This window comes from Dreissena polymorpha, chromosome 15, assembly GCF_020536995.1.
Source record: "Dreissena polymorpha isolate Duluth1 chromosome 15, UMN_Dpol_1.0, whole genome shotgun sequence".
NCBI lineage: Eukaryota > Metazoa > Mollusca > Bivalvia > Myida > Dreissenidae > Dreissena > Dreissena polymorpha.
In genome coordinates, this window is record NC_068369.1 from 66838302 (window position 1) to 66856611 (window position 18310).

The window sequence follows — 18310 nt, forward strand, 5'->3', positions numbered from 1 at the left end:
AACAATGGATCTTTGCGGGATGGTGTCAAGCCTTGACGGGGCCCAACCCAAGCTACCGGAGGTCACCCCGTCCCGCTACGACGGCCTCATGAAGACCATGATACAAGGGAATCTCTACGGCAGCCTTGAGTACCATCAGCGACGGCAATCTTTAAGCAAAGAGTCGACGTGCCCATCTGAGTTCTCGACAAGAATAAGAAGATTATATGTGACTCATTTTCTGAATTAAAAATAAAGGAGTTACACTACAGAAATCGTTCACAGTTTTATTCCACATGTCTTACTGTATTTGTAAAGATAAATTAGTGACCATTATCGAAAGCATCATATGTGATCGCAAACTTTGAATGGAATAACATTTCTGTTCCCATCTTTTTGATTTTCAATTGCCGTAAATCGACGAAAAACGCATAAAACTTGGTCAAGAAGCATTCATGTAAAGGAAAACACAACCTAAAGGTTCACATTTTAAGTTTGAATGCAATCGAATGTATCAAAATACTCAATACACATAAAGGATATTAGAAATATTCACATAAGACATGTCTCAGATTGTCAAATGGCTTTTATGCAAGAAGAGAAAAGGAATTCTTTAGAAATTACCAAATACGTAGGGACACCGGTACACGTGTTTAGTTGAATGTAACCTATGATGGCGGCGCTTAACAACGTATGTAGTAAACTAATATTAAACATAGTTATACATTTTATTAACGAATATATAACCTATAATGACATGACAAAGGTAAATATGTGTTTCTAAAATGTATTAATCTGAAATAACTATTAATGAACGATTATCGTATTCCACAATGTAAATATTTCAGACTAACGAATCGAAAAATATACGTTTCGTCAAGAGAGCAATCTGAACGCATCGGACAGTGGGCTACACCACACCGTCTCTCTGATGTACGTAGGCGGCCGTCATATTGGATTTGGAACTACTTTTGAAAACAAGATGGCGGCCCGACGGTTTCAAACCTGGCGTAAAGAAGAAACATTTAAATGTGTTGTTTGTAGCTCGTCTGTTTCAAGATTACATTCCTTTAATAATATTAAGTGTAGATCTGTTTATTCCCACAACATAATTACACTTGTTTAAATGGAAAGTTTCCAGTATTGACATTGACTACTCCTACAGTATTAATTATCAATGATGACTTCATGTAGTCAATATAAATTGCAGCAATAGTCTTTTGATAATTTCTATTTTGGCAGACTCTTGGCTCAGATTTATTCTGAACGCGAATAATTTCAGCTATCCTTGATTTTCAACTGGCACCTTTAAATTGACTGTTTTCGTTATAATTTGTGACACTACAAGGATTGCTTACATCAAGTTTAAAATACATCACTCATTGTATACTTTTTTATTTTATTAAATTTTATTCTTGTGTTTTATTGGAGCTTTTTAGATCGAATGTTTACATTTATCAATATTGCATTTAATGACACAAATAATTTGGGAGAGTTCTTTTTTTATTGTTAAGTTTGATTGTGTGATATTTCAAGGAGTGCTTATACATGTATAAAGTATAAAATAAACCACTGACTATGGAAGCACTGATAGCCCATTGGTTTAAGCGCTTGACTTTTACTCCAAAGGTCAGTGGATTGAGCCCAGTTAAGGAAGACTTCCTTTTTTTTTTCAGCATAGCTGTTTAACGTCACTTTTGACCGTAGTTTACCTTTAATCATGACCAGTCAAATTCATATAAAAATTCCCGCCAGTAGGTCCCAAATGATTACATCCGAATTGTACATTAGCTAATAATACAAAAATCACTGTAAACAATGGATGCATATCATTTAAACAGAAATATGAATATATTTTAAAGAACATGTACATGTTAATTACAATAAATTAAAAACATAATTAAAAACATTATCTAAACATTACACCGAAACGTTTTTCCTTAGTTTAAGAAGCATTATAGCATTAATCACATGTCTCTAAAATTAAAAGAAGCTATTGTTTACATGCCGTAACGCTCACACTAAACACTACAAAAACACACACTCAAAGTGTAGCAAAGGTACACAAAGTCAAACACATGCTGCAAGGTCCAATAAACCCACTGTAACTCTTGGATTGCCTTCGTTATACCTTGCCTGGAATTATATTCCCCTAATAGTCTTAAATTTATTAAATAAAGGATACACTGGTTAACTTATTTGTGTTTTGATCTGACTTTACTTGTCTTTGTAGCCTTTGCTAGACTGTGTGTGTCTTTGCAGTGTTTAGTAAGACCCACTCTTACTGGTATCTAAATTTGTAAACAGCATAGTTAAACATGTCAATGTATCAAGTCAAAAAATGTAATAATTTACACTAGTGTTAGTCTATTGCAAGATTTAGTTCACTGATATATTAATTTAATGTGTTATTACTATTAATCACTTCAAGTGGCATAATAATCAATCAGTTGTGTATTGCGCATCAGACCCAAGAAAGAATCAACGCTTGCTGAAGAACTTTTTATTTCAAGATGGTGAGCATAATTAATTGTAAATTTCACCAAGCGCTTATTATATCTAGTTCTGCGGGTTTTTAAATGTACATTACATCAATAGCTTTTGCTGCCATTTTGTTTATCGGATGCAATTTAGTTCAAACACCCATATGCCAAACGATTGACTGCCCACAAAATTTACCTTATTCTTGATTATGGACATTTTATGAGCAAATTATCGCGTTATATAATTGTGTTGATACCAGTGCAGCAAGGGCCCATTTTTTTCAACAACGATATGTTAAGTCATTGAAACTTTTAAAGTGTTTTCTGTTGAGTTCAGTAACAATGTTTATATGTGAATATCTGTAATATTATATATATATTGTGAAGTGTTTTTTTTATTAAGCTAAACTTATCAGTACATTATACTTTCTTGAAGAAATTTTGATGAATGAATCCCAGAACTTTCCAAGCATATGTTCGATGTACATCTTTTTTTCTTTATCTGTTTCTTTTACATTTAAAATACTAGTTGGAAACTGTGTAGAGCTATGATTGTCCCAATTTTGTACATGATCTGATGAACATGACCATTACAAAACTCTATTTTACTGTCTGTTCATGTCAATATACTATCTAGTCAATTAATATTTCTGTGTTTTTTGTTTAAACTATTTGGGATTATTTTGATGCATGTTACATCAATTAAAAAGTGTTATTTCTTACCGTACAAGTAATCAAACGTTTTATCTTGTAAAATGTTGCAACTCGGCCCTGTTTGTAAATAAAGTTCATTGAACATTATATGGATCTTAATAGTTAGTGCAGCCCAAAATGTCATATTTTGTTATTCTCATTATTTGCTACTTAATTGCTAGCATAAGAAACATACCATTGTAGTTATTTGAATATTTGTTTCGATTTAGTTGTTGCAGTTTCTTACCGCCTCACTGTCACATGTACCAACACATGTACTCACAGATGTAAATAAGCAAACACATTTTCAACAAGTTGTTGGGTTATGTGTCCAGATTTTTATGGGGATCAATAATCTATTGAAATAAAAAAGGCATTTAATTGTTTCTATAACAAAAAAAGTGGTTTTAAATAATCTTTTTCTAATTTCAGGTTCAGTGCTTGTGGAAAAACATGAGTTCCTGATCCAGAGTAGCTTTAAAGGCGTGCCCTTATGATACATGTCATTATCAATGTGACAGTTGCCTTAAAAAATTGATGGAGAATAAATTGTTTTTAAAAAGCTTAAAATGTTTATTTACACATTTTGTGTCAAGACTTAATTAAACAATTAATATAGTTGACAGAAATAATTGTAACCAATATTATTGCTGTTAATTGGAACATCCTTATAGTGTAAGCAAACACACCTTTCTATATGGAGAGGAAATCCAGGTTCAAATCCTGGTGGGGATCCCATATTAGCAGCAACTTAGATTATGTTCATATTGATTATACAAACAATACTTTTTGTTGTCAAAGTGTGTTGTATTTAATATGCAAATAAAATTTTCATTGTTTTTTGATAATTTTCTCTATCTCACACACACTTACGCAGTAATTTTGTTTTGTTTTACTTCATGTTATGTATCATTCGTATTAGAGCACCATTCTTTGGTTCACAAGATATCAGATGTCAAAAACAAAGGCCCATAATTATGTCCTGGCAATTTATCATAATTATAAAACTTTTACTTTGAAAAGAAAAGGGTTCTTCTTTGTTTCTACTACAGAATCAAATAAAAACGTTATTTTTTTGTACTATATTACAAATCAGGATATACGCCGAATATCTTTTTAGCTCCACTGGCCAAAGACCAGCAGGGCTTATGTCATGGTTCTGTGTTCGCTGTGTGTGCGTGCGTCCGTCTGCGTGTTAACTTTTCCTTTAAACATCTTTTATCTTTAACATGAAGTACAAAAAAACAAGTACCAAATTTTAATTGTTTTGTCCATAGTCTTAAACTAAAAATCCAGATTGAGAAAGAAATAGCCCTCAGTAATGACACATTACAAATCTTTGAACAAAAATGGAATCTGATAAAATTCTCATCATGTTTGTCCACTTATATACATTTTACTCTAATGTTAGTTTATCTTTCTAAAATATTTGTGTATATTTTTTTTCAATCTTATAAGATCATTGTGAACATACAACAAAACACACAAGTCCATTATGCTTTCTTCCCACTTTATACAACTCATCATTTTTCATAACTGTTCTTCTGTTGTTCTTTTCTTTTCTCTTTAAAAAAAACAACACCTATCACAAACAACCAAAGAAAAAACATATTAACCCAGATTTTTGTTTTTGTTTTTTTCTAAATCTTAAGGAAACCAAAAAAAGTATATATATTAGCATATCTTGTATAACATGTCTGAACTTTATTGCTTTGTACAATCACTTTGTTGTATGATCATATACATGTATACATTGTATGTTCTATATTGAATAAAAAAAAATGTAAAAAAAAAATAAATAAAAATTATTATAAAACTTTTACTTTGAAAAGAAAAGGGGTCTTCTTTGTTTCTACTACAGAATCAAATAAAATTGTTATTTTTCGTACTATATTACAAAATCAGTATAAACGCCGAATATCTTTTAGGCTCCACTGGTCAAAGACAAGCGGGGCTTATGTCATGGTCCTGTGTTCGTCGCGTGTGCGTCCGTCCGCGCGTTAACTTTTCCTTTAAACATCTTCTCCTAAACTACTGGTCCAATTCTGATGAAATTTTTCAGGAATGTTCCTGGGGTGAACCTCTTTCAAATTTGTTCAAATTATGCCCCTGTGATCAAATTTGACACTGCCCCAGGGGTCACAAAATTGAAAATTTGCTTATATAAGGCCTATTTTGTGAAAACTTTCAAAATCTTATTGTCCATAACAATTGAGCCTAGGGCTATCAAATTTTGTATGTAGGGACATCTAATAGTCCTCTACCAAATTTGTTCAAATTATGCCCCTGGGGTCAAATTTGACTCTGCTCCGGGGGTCACAAAATTGAACATATGCTTATATAAGGCCTATTTTGTGAAAACTTAAAAACAATTCTTGTCCATAACCATTGGGCTTAGGGCTACCAAATTTGGTATGTAGTGACATCTAAAATAAACCTCTACCAAATTTGTTCAAATAATGCCTCTGGGGTCAACTTGGACCCTGCCCCGAGGGGTCACAAAATTGAATTAACGCTTATAAAGCACCTACTTTGTGATATCTTTAAAAATCTTCTTGTCGAAAACCATTCGGACTATGGCTACCAAATTTGGTATGCAGTAGCATCTTTTAGTCCTCTACCAAGTTTGTTCAAATAATGCCCTTTGGGTCAAATTTGACCGGGTCACAAAATTGAACATTATATACGCTTATATCTTGCTTATTTTGTGAAAACTTTAAAAATATTCTCGTCCTTAGCTCTAGGACCTAGGGCTACCACATTTTGTATGTAGTGAGATATAGTAGTCCTCTACAAAGTTTGCTCAAATTATGCCCCTGGGGTTAAATGTGACCCAGCCCAGGGGGTCACAAAAGTGTACATGTGCTTAAATAATGCCTATATTTAAGTATTTGCACATGCCGAGAATATTTGTTTCAGTCTTTTTTTCAGCAGTGAAGCGATACAGGGCCATCATGGCCCTCTTGTTTAATAATTAAGACTATAAATGGTTTAAAGTTTGTGTTTGACGTCCTTGCTTCTGGAAAGCAGAACAGTTTAGGCATAAATGACTACCCTTTTTTTGTTAGAATCAACATTGATGCATTATTACTTAAGCAAAGTTGAACTCTTTAAAAACTTGATGACTGGGGGACTGAATTTTCATGTTTGTTGCTTACAATTTACTGAATATATCAATGTTTATGGCGAACAAATGCCATCTCTCTTTACAGGGAGAAGGTGTTTTTTCATAAATATCCAGGTTATTTTGTATAAATAAGACCACATAACATATTTATATAGTATAAAATGAATTCTGAGCTATACATCTATGATGATGCCATTATGTGTTTCGCTGTAAAAAAAATACAGAGAAAATAGACTACAGCTGCATGTCACAAGAGTTGTTAAAGGGCATTTTGACAGTATTGCCCCGGACTTTTGCCCATTTTGAAGGATAATCTTATAAAAAAATGATTCTTGGTTTAGCGTGCATAGGGGATGGAGGAGCTTTTATTGGTGCCTTTTATAAAAGTTGTTTCATATTGTGGAAAATTGAGTTTTAAAATGTATACAGGATGCCTTAAATTAGTCAAATTCCAACAATGTCTTTGGTTTTTCAATTAAAAACAAGAGATGTGTTTGTCAGAAACACAATACCCCATATTGCGCCGCTTTAAAGCCATATATTTGACCTTTAAGGATGACCTTGACGTTTCACCACTCAAAATGTGCAGCTACTTGAGATGCACATGCATGCCAAATATCAAGTTGCTATTTTCAATATTGCAAAAGTTAGGGCAATGTTAAAGTTTTCAGACGGAAGGACAGACAGACAGGCTGACGGATAGTTCAAAAACTATATGCCACCCTACTGGGGGCATAAAAAACTGTATTCTTAATTTTTTTATAGGTGTTATTGGTGTCTCCACAGTATTGGAATAACCAATTTACACTTAAGGCTAAAACAGGGCTGATCCATTTTATTCACCACGAGGTTCATTAAAATGCTTACTGGGTCAAACATGCGGCATGGGGATACGCGTTGGCCTCTGCCGCGCCACTTCTAGTTACAATTGTTGCCTGCACAGTTGACCATATTTAGTGTTTTGGTTGCCCAGCTAAAGAATATCGGCCTGGCCAGAATAACAGCATTTGGAATTAAGTTGCTTAGGCTAAAATATAAAAAATATCTGCCATACTGTATGGTTGCCATCATCAAATGCACAGAAAGAATTGTTTTTCAAATTCAATCAAGCTCTCCACTTATTCCATCCTGCGAAACCCTTTAGGTGTCTCAATACTGGTAATAGTAAACCCCACTGAGAGCCATATGGCTTTTGTCTGTATACAGTTTGTGACTGCCTTACTTGTCACTATAATGTTGTTTTTTTTTGGGGGGGGATCTAAGTGGATTTTACTATTTCTTATATTACACCGAAGAGTTTTCCCTGTACCACTGTACAGTGTTGTACGATTGTTTATGGTATAGAACCTAAACATATGGATTAAATCTCAAAGTTTGTCGCCCTTCAGAACATCCGCAATGTTGTACCGATAATTAATGCAATTTAAGAAATACTGGTTCTTTAAGTTTGAATAATGGTGTTGTTTACACTTCAAGAAACAACTAATAAGCTTTCTAAACATTTAATTAACATTTGAATATTTTGTGTGTAATGACAACTAATGTTTAACAATAACAGAAACAAATATTCCATTATATTACTCCTCAGAGATATTGGTCCTTCTATATCTATATTATCAGTTAATTTAGTGCAAATTTAATGGTTTGTAACCCGAACTATATTTTCGGTGTAATATCTTCCGCCTAGAGGCGTTAGACATATCCTTCCACCAAATACACCCGAGAGACGATCGCCGATATGGCGGAATTGTCCGAGGTGTCCCGATTGGTCAAGAGAGATCAATGAGTTGTTCCCCTTTTCTTAAAGGGTGAGGTATAAAACCCGGAAATATCCGGAAAACCCGGAAATCTTTTAGGTAAAACCCGGAACCGATATAAATGGTTATAACTTCATTATTATTCGTCCGATATTAATTATAATGGTACCGTTGTAAAGAAGATCCTCTACAGATTCAAACCATATCAAAATATTTTATGGCAGGGTCGTAGTCGGCCTGTAAATCGCGGACAAAGTCGGCCTGTTTTAACGTTGTTTTTTTTACACACGCAAATGCCGTAAAGAAAACCCGGAACCGATATAAATGGTTATAACTTCATTATTATTCGTCCGATATTAATTATAATGGTACCGTTGTAAAGAAGATCCCTTACAGATTCTAACCATATCAAAATATTTTATGGCAGGGTCGTAGTCGGCCTGTAAATCGCGGACAAAGTCGGCCTGTTTTAACTTTTTTTTTACACACGCAAATGCCGTAAAGAAAACCCGGAACCGATATAAATGGTTATAACTTCATTATTATTCGTCCGATATTAATTATAATGGTACCGTTGTAAAGAAGATCCTCTACAGATTCTAACCATATGAAAATATTTTATGGCAGGATCGTAGTCGGCCTGTAAATCGCGGACAAAGTCGGCCTGTTTTAACGGGTTTTTTTACACACACAAATGCCGTAAAGAAAACCCGGAACCGATACAAATGGTAATAAATGCATTATTATTCGTCCGATATTAATTTTAATGGTACCGTTGTAAAGAAGATCCTCTACAGTTTCTAACCATATCAAAATATTTTATGGCAGGGTCGTAGTCGGCCTGTAAATCGCGGACAACGTCGGCCTGTTTTAACGGGTTTTTTTACACACGCAAATGCCGTAAAGAAAACCCGGAACCGATATAAATGGTTATAAATGCAGTATTATTCGTCCGATATTAATTGTAATGGTACCGTTGTAAAGAAGATCCTCTACAGTTTCTAATAATATATAAAATAGTTTATGGCAGGGTCAGAGTCGGCCTGTAAATCGCGGACAAAGTCGGCCTGTTTTAACGGTTTTTTTACACACGCAAATGCCGTAAAGAAAACCCGGAACCGATATAAATGGTTATAAATGCATTATTATTCGTTCGATATTAATTATAATGGTACCGTTGCAAAGAAGGACCTCCACAGTTTCTAATGATGTTAAAATATTTTATGGCAGGGACAGTGTCAACCTGTAAATCGCTGTGCGGTAAAAGTTGACCGAAAAATACCGTGTTTTTTTACACAGAACAATGTCTTGAGGAAAACACGGAAAAGCTAAAAGGGGTTATAAAAGCATCCTTTTTCCAACCGACCATACATTTTTGGTACCGTTGTTACGGTATTCTTCCACTGTTTCTAAATATGTAAAAAATATTGTGAGAAAGCATAATATGAAATAAGGCGAAGCATCAAAGCGAAAATGGTTATAAATGCATTATTATTCGTCCGATATTAATTATAATGGTACCGTTGTAAAGAAGATACTCCACAGTTATTAACAATGTCAAAATAATTAATGGCAGGGTCAGAGTCCGCCCGTAAATCCCGGTCAAAGTCAGCCTGTTTTAACGGGTTTTTTTACACACGGAAATGCCTCAAGGAAAACCCGGAAAAGGTAAACGGGGTTATAAAAACAGTATTATTGACTCGATATTAATTATAATGGTATTGTAGTACAGGAGAACCTCCACAGTTTCTAACCATGTAAAAATATTTTAAGGCAGGTTCAGATTCAGCCTGTAAATCGCGGTCAAAGTCGGCCTATTTTAACGTTTTTTACACGCGCAAATGCCTATAGGACTACCCGGAAAAGGTGATAAAATCATCACTTTCCCAACCGACCATACATTATTTGATACCATTGTAATGTAAACAATGCACCTATTCCTACAGCCGTGTTAATACCAATATGAAAAGATGCCATATCAATCCACAACCCCTGGGTAGGTAGATGGGCACCTTAGACCACTAAGTCACGGTAACTCCGTCTGTTACTGCTACTTTTGACATTGATATTACCAGTTAAATGTCAATTTGGTGACATGGTTCATGCAATACCCTGAAATTTTCCGGGGACACAGTAACAACAACTGCCAATTAAGGATACAATGGTCGCGATCACAGGTTAGTGCCACTTATGTATATCTGCTCTTGGCATGTTGTTCTTACTTACTGTCAATCGAAGATTTGTGTCTTGGGTGGATATACAGCTTGTTGTCAAACCGTTCCGATCCGAATACTTAAATAAGAAGTTTTTTGTTAAGAAAAAATCATAACTGCAATACAAGTCTAGCTTTGATCACGATATAAATCATATAAACATTTTATGAATCGATGTTGATATAAAGTGTGTTAATTGACCTTGTGTTCGAATTGTTGTGTTTGATTTTATTTACTAACAATGCCTTTAGTAGTGGGACATAGCCAGACAAAGTACTTGTCTGATTATTTGTGTAAGGGATCGTACACAGTGTTCTCCTATTCTGGATATAAAACGCTCCAGTTTATGTACGAGAGGGACGTTTTTGAAGTTGCGCCTTTCTTTTCGGTAAGTACCGTGCACAGTATATATATATATATATATATATATATATATATATATATATATATATATATATATATATATATATATATATATATATATTATGATATGATTATATATTGTATATATGGGTAGATTGCTCACTATGTATTGTTCCCGTTGTCTATACATAGTTATTTACGGGTGCATACGATCACCGAAAAGTACCGAAAAGCATCGAATAGCACCGAAAAGCACCGAAAAAACACTCAATTTCTCGCTATATATATGCAATATATCGTTTCTAGTGTGTGTTAACGGGTTTAATTAGTTAATTAATGGTTATATGATTGTATGTCTATACTACAAAATTGGATAAATATCGGCAATATACCGACCGAAATGCTTTTCCTATGAAGACCGAAATGCACTCAATTTCTAGCTATATATATATATATATATATATATATATATATATATATATAAAGTTCCTATAAACGGATTTAAATTAAATAAAAGTTAAGAAAAAGATGTGTGGAAAAATACCAAATAAGCCAGATACTTCATTCTGATTTCGTAAATACTGTACAGATCTTAAATTTACGGATCATTGTAATTTCCTGCAACGATATCTATTCATACGACACACGAACACTAACACGGATCTTAATTAAGCAGACAAATGCTTCTGCTATCCACAAATTCACACGAGCCGCACTTTTATAAAGGATAATAACTGAATATACACTTATTGACAGAGATCAACGCAAATGTATATTATGTAACCTAAATGACATCGAGGCTGAATTTCACTTTGTTCTTAAATGTCCTTATTATAATGATGTTAGGAATGCATTAATTCCGAAATATTATAGAATCCGACCAAATATGTTCACGTTTATTAAACTACTTAATAGCACAAACAAAACTGTATTAAGAAAGCTAGCCATGTATTGTTTAACATGCTTTAAAATAAGAGAAAATGTCATATATATGTTGTGTTAAATAGAAATACATTTTTCACACAAAAATAAGGTCAGAAATATGTAACTGTATTTATATTTTTGTAAACCTATATGCCTAACATTGTGTGACCACTGTGTATTAAACCCATCCATGTACCATTCTCACGAAATATGTTCACGAAATATATTTCGTGTTTATTTAGATTATTTATTCCTTAAAATAATGTGTGTTTTTGTGTGTACTTCAACGCATGCTGTTATTTATATGTATGTTAATAACGATGAGCTTCACATGCTTAAGTCAAAGTATGTATGTTAATAACGATGAGCTTCACATGCTTAAGTAAAATATAAACTATTCTGTTTTGTTCTGTTATATATTTGCAAATGCAGCAGCATCATACTAAAACAATCCCAGAAAAAAATGAATATCAACCGACATAACCGACAGAAATGATTCGATGCACGATGTGAATCAAAATTTAGTTTAAGTAATACGACACAAAGAAACTTTTTTAGTTTACGGATCATTTCGGCTTAGAGGACTGAGACAGTCATGTAAAATATCAAATAAAATATATAGTTATAATCAACTGGTAGCAAGTTATAAATATATCGGCAATGTACCAACCGAAAAGCACTGCTGTTTATCATCTTATACGTAAATTGGTGTAAATGTTTTAAGTATTTCTAATTGACGTGAAACTCTTAAATAGAAATTGCAGCATGACTTTTAGTTAATGTGCTTTGTATTAATAATAGCGATTTTAATCGTTCCATTAAAAGCATTTATTGCGCGAGCATCGAGACACTTTTGAGTTATCGATGTTAGCACAATTCAAGGTGACACAATAGTATCAGTTTTTAATTATGTGTAATTTCATTCGCACCTCTCGCTTAACTCAACGTTCAAAGGCACGCGCCGTCTTTAATCTGTTCTATCTCTATTTACAGAACAGATTGATGTGAACTTAATGAACACAATTATTTTAACTAATGCAAGTTTAGCTAGAACTAATATATGACTACTTGCTATACAATCATTATCATTCGAAAATGGATCTTATTTAATTGTGGTTCCTTTTTTGAACTTATGCTGTCCGCCGACATTTAGAATAGGTAGTGTCAGTAATAAATGCATTGCTTTAGATTCACGTGTTTGTTTTTTTAAGATATGAAAGATGCAAATGTGTCTAACTTATATTGTTTTCTGGTCTTTAAGCTATCTTATATATGTGACTACGTGCTATTTTGTTGGAGAAATGAAAGATTCAAATGTGTCTTATTTATATTCTATCCATGTATCATGTGTAGTCAGTGTCATGCGAAAATATATCTTATTTCTTAATTTCCACCTTCGCACTTTATTAGCGCCGTCTTTAATTAGTTCATTAAATTAATTAATTTAATATACTGTGCAACGGTGAGGTGGATCAATGCTCGTTGTTAATTTAAATTACACACCACTTCAGCAATAAATGAAATCAGTTATTTTGGCTGTAAATCCAATTTTTTCAGTACAGTAGCCATGTTCCTGTTTATTGAGATGATAAGATCACCACAGCAAGTTGCTAATACACAGTGTAGACTTAAACGAAATTGGTTATTTTGACTGTAAATCCAATTTTTCCAGTACAGTAGCCATTATGGCCATGTTCCTGTGCATTGAGCTGATACGATAACCACAGCAGGTTGCTAATACACAGTGTAGACTTCCCCTGTTTTATTGTCGTATTTGTTATTTACCTGCTTGGAATAAATGACGTGTATTCATTCGGGTCTGATGGCGTTTTGTTAAAGGTCATTTAATGCGAAAAGCTGGTTTTCTGACATAATTTTTCAATCATTTAAATTAAAAAAAAATGAAACAATGAATGTGTAATTTAATTCTCAACTCTCGCTTAACTCAACGTTCAATGGGACGCGCATAGTTCTGTTTATAAATTATGTACAAATATAATATGCTATACATTGTTGTTAATTTACTCAAGAAGTACCAGAAAGAAGCATTGTTATGTATAAAGCGCTTTACTTTTTCAAAATTCTACATTAAATAAAGAAATATCGTATTTTTTGTTAAGTGTACGTGCTTGATATATATTCATAAAATAGCAGGTTTTTTTTAACAATCGGACTTTAACCTTTAATTTGATGCAAATGAAAAGAAGAACTGCCTTTTTTATTTTTAAACTTAAATCAATATTTAACGAAGTCATTATTGACTTAATAAATATGTACATTTTTTCACTCCATTAAAATCGGCCCTTATAGTTTACTTTCATGTATATATAGAATAATTGAGTGCTTTTCGGTGATTCTATGCTGGCGCGATAGTGCTTTTCGGTTGCAAATAAAAATACTATTGTGCGTGATCTTTAAACTTAAATCAATATTTAACGAAGTCATAAATGACTTAATTAATACGTACATGTTTTCAATCCATTATAAACGGCACTTATAGCTTACTTTCATGTAAATATGAAGAAATTGAGTGCTTTTCGGTGATTCTGTGCTGTCGCGGGAGTGTTTTCGGTCTTCACATGAAGTGCTTTTCGGTCGGTATATTGCCGATATTTATCCAATTTTGGGCATTAATACATCATAATACACACAAGGTAGTATAAATATGCATGAAATATAACCATTTATATCTAATTTAGTCCATTTACACACAATAGAAACGCAATTTTCATATATATAGCGAGAAATTGAGTGCTTTTCGATCTTCACATGAAGTGCTTTTCGGTCGGTATATTGCCGATATTTATCCGATTTTGGGCATTAATACATCATAATAAACAAAAGGTAGTATAAGTATGCATAAAATATAACCATTTATAACTCATTTAATCCGTTACACACAATAGAAACGCAATTTTTCATTTATATAGCGAGAAATTGATTGCTTTTCGGTCTTCACATGAATTGCTATTCGGTCGGTTTATTGCCGATATTTATCCAATTTTGGGCATAATGTAGTATAGACATACATTCATATAACCATTAATAACTAATTAAACCCGTTAACACACGCTAGAAAAGATTAAATTGCATATATAGAGAGAAATTGAGTGCTTTTCGGTGATTGTATGGACCGACTTAAATACCAATAGAGCGTGACACAAACACAGCACAATTGTTTATTTCGGCAAACATTTTGATATTATTTGCTTTTAAACATAGCTTTTAATGACCATTGATAGATGAATAATGTTATACTATTATTTTTAATTTCAAAACATGTTACTTGGTGATGTTATTCACGTTCAATAAATACATCAGTTATTCTTATTAACCTGATGCCCGTTGTCTGCTACTGTTACAATACGACGCTTAAAAATGTGGATTGCATAAAGTTAAAGGTCAAATTCCGTTTGCACTATAATACTTGTAATAATGCATTATAAATGTGTCAAGCATGTTCACTTTAACAAATACGATACTTCTTTATGTAATGTAGAATTTTGCAAAGGTAAAGCGCTATATATATGACAATGTTTTATTTTTTCTTGTTGATTAAAAACAAAAACAAAATATACCAATACATATAATATGTGAACATACTTTTTTAAACAAATATAATGAATCACGTGATGTTTTTATAATTTTGTGAAGCGTGCATGGCATTGAACGTTGATTTAAGCGAGTTATGCGATTTAAAAACTGATACCACTCAGCTTGATTTATACTTCATGTTCCAACGCGTCAATGTATTTAATTAAATGGTTTCATGAAATTGTGTTTAAAAGCTTAACGATTGAAATTATGTAAGAAACACAGTTTTGCACATAAAATGATCGCCAACAGACCCGAATTAATACACTTCATAAATGCAAATCAGATAAAAAACAATTCCAATAATAAAACAAGGGAAGTCTACACTGTGTATTAGCCACCCGCTGTGGTTATCCCTATTTATTATAACTCAAGAACGCTTATGCATTGGATCATGAAACCTCATAGGTACATTGATCATGACTCGCAGATGACCCCCATTGATTTTCAGGTCACTAGGTTAAAGGTCAAGGTCACGGTGACCCGAAATAGTAAAATGGTTTCCTGATGATAACTCAAGAACGCTTATGCCTAGGATCATGAAACTTGATAGGTAGATTGATCATGACTCAAAGTTGACCCCTATTGATTTTCAGGTCACCATATCAACGGTCAAGGTCACGGTGACCTGAAATAGTAAAATGGTTTCCGGATGATAACTCAAGAACGCTAATGGCTACAATCATTAAACTTCATAGGTACATTGATCATGACTTGCATATGACCCCTTTTGGTTTTGAGGTCACTAGGTCAAAGGTCAAGGTCATGGTGACCCAAAATAGTAAAATGGTTTCGGAATGATAACTCAAGAACGCTTATTCCTAGGATCATGAAACTTGATAGGTAGATTGATCATGACTCGCAGATAACCCCTATTGATTTTCAGATCACTAGGTCAAAGGTCAAGGTCACGGTGACCCGAAATAGTAAAATGGTTTCCGGATGATAACTCAAGAACACTTTTGGCTAGGATCATGAAACTTCATAGGTACATTGATCATAACTGGCATTTGACCCCTATCGATTTTCAGGTCACTAGGTCAAAGGTTAAGGTCACAGTGACAAAAAACATTCACACAATGGCTGTCACTACAACGGAGAGCCCATATGGGGGACATGCATGTTTTACAAGCAGCCCTTGTTTTTATTGGTTTTGCACTTATTACTGCACAAAGTTTATGGCATACCGGTAATAAACAAAAACACAAAGAAACATGGACTTCCGCCTGCCTTTTGCTATAAATCTACCAGCTTAGTTCAGTTTCTGCTTCTTTGCCAATGGCTGTGTCTCAAGGTCTGAAAAAGATATAAGAATAAAGCATAAAAAAGAATCACATACTTCATAGCACTTGAACCAGCAAACCAGTATGACCAAGCCGCCACATAATTCCATACATTACTAATAATACAGAACAATTTTTAAAGGAGAACATGTCCATAATTACAGTTAACTGATACCATTACAATGATAATAATGTTGTACTAGTGTCTTAATGCGGCAAATTTTAGAATACACTAATACGGTGTTTAAATAAAATGACAAATAACAGATGACCCCGTTGATGGTATCCTTATCAAAAACCTCAATATGCGTAGATGACATGTTGTACTTCATGTTATGGTTTAACACATAGATGACATTTTGTACTTCATGTTATGGTAAAACACATAGACAACGCCCTTGTCTCAATTTCAATATAAGTTTTGACCTGTTTATTTTCATGCCCACACTGAATGGGTAACATGATAAATTGCACATGTCCTTCCATCCGACCACCCGTGGTTAACCGATTGAATTACATTAATGTGTTAATGAATGTAAAGAAAGGACTTATCTGTGCGACGACTTTTTGAAGAATAATCTCAATTAGTTTTTTGTAAAATGTATATTAAAGCGGGACTGCACGATTTTTATATGTGTTAAATTGTAATAAATTGATAAAAAATATGTTACAATAACACAAAATAGTCAAGAAAAAAATTATACATTGAAGACCAATTTCATAAAATGCAGCAAAGACAAATTAGCGCCCTGAGCCGATTGTGACGAAGATATTTCGTACATATGTTCCTACAATAACCGAAGCATTCGTCTTTTTTATTAGGATCGGAATTAGTGTTTGTGTGTCGTAAAAATAGATATCGTTGCCGGAAATTAAAATGATCCGTAAAAATAAATTTAGATTCACATCGTACATGCATGATATGCATGCTGTCGAATTCGACTATAATACAGACATTTTCGATTTCAGAATAAAATATCTGGCTTATTTCGCATTTTCGACACATGTTCTTCTTAACTTATGTTTTAATTTATATTAAAATATATGTCTTATACGTTTTTTTACACTTTTTATATCAATTCATAAAGATTTGACAAAATCGTGCAGTCTCGCTTTAAGAATCACAAAACACGCACATTTAATGAATACCTATATTATGTATGCACTATTTAAAGAAAGTATTACGCATCCGCAAATCGGCGTTATAAAACCTTGAGTCAATCTCTTAAACTTCTATATTGCATGACCTATGTATGTTTCATTGAACATGCATTTCACTATTATAATGACTTAAACTGTGTCTATGCAGTGGCCTTATGTGGGGAAATCGATGAATTGAGGTAATTTTCCAGCGTGCGATGCCTTCGAAGTGAGTTCTGGTCATAAATTACGCTTGTATCGTTCGTCTTTCCCGCTTCTTGGGCAGAACATAAATCGAAACGTGATATAGGGGTTACAATCATACTTCATGCTATGAAAGAATGAGTTGGAAGGAGTTTCAGAGAAGAATGACTCTAATTGGATAAATCCGATTTTTTTTAAATATCGCCAGGATAATGAAGATATTTTTTTTCCATATTTTACAACAAATTTTGTTTTAAGATACCACATAGAGCGTATATACACGAGCACTGCATTTCTTCATTTCAGGCGGCATCAACCCGATGTTTCCGGGAATCAGTGGAAGCGGAAATGGAGGCTGCACGGGCCCGTTCTGTATGGGCGCCGGAAATGGCGGCAGTGGAGGAGCCGGAAGAAGATGTGGGATGATGGGCGGACCAAGGGGAGTGAGAGTTAAATATTGTATTGGCGTCAGTTCCTGTTGTTACGGCTTGCCGGACACGAAATTCGCCATAGGTTGTCAAACTGTGACGTCATCGAGCCAAGAATTGCA

At 33.6% G+C, this 18310-nt stretch overlaps 1 long non-coding RNA gene across 1 annotated transcript in view; it reads left to right on the forward strand.

The window, feature by feature from the left end:
• Positions 1-669: 669 nt before the first annotated feature.
• Positions 670-18310, forward strand: part of LOC127860598 (uncharacterized) — an 18213-nt gene continuing 572 nt past the window's right edge. Inside the window, exons 1-2 of the long non-coding RNA XR_008039860.1 lie at positions 670-745; positions 18067-18310. The exon at positions 18067-18310 is cut by the window's right edge and continues 572 nt beyond it. This is a non-coding gene — a long non-coding RNA (uncharacterized LOC127860598). The remainder of the gene's footprint in view (positions 746-18066) is intronic.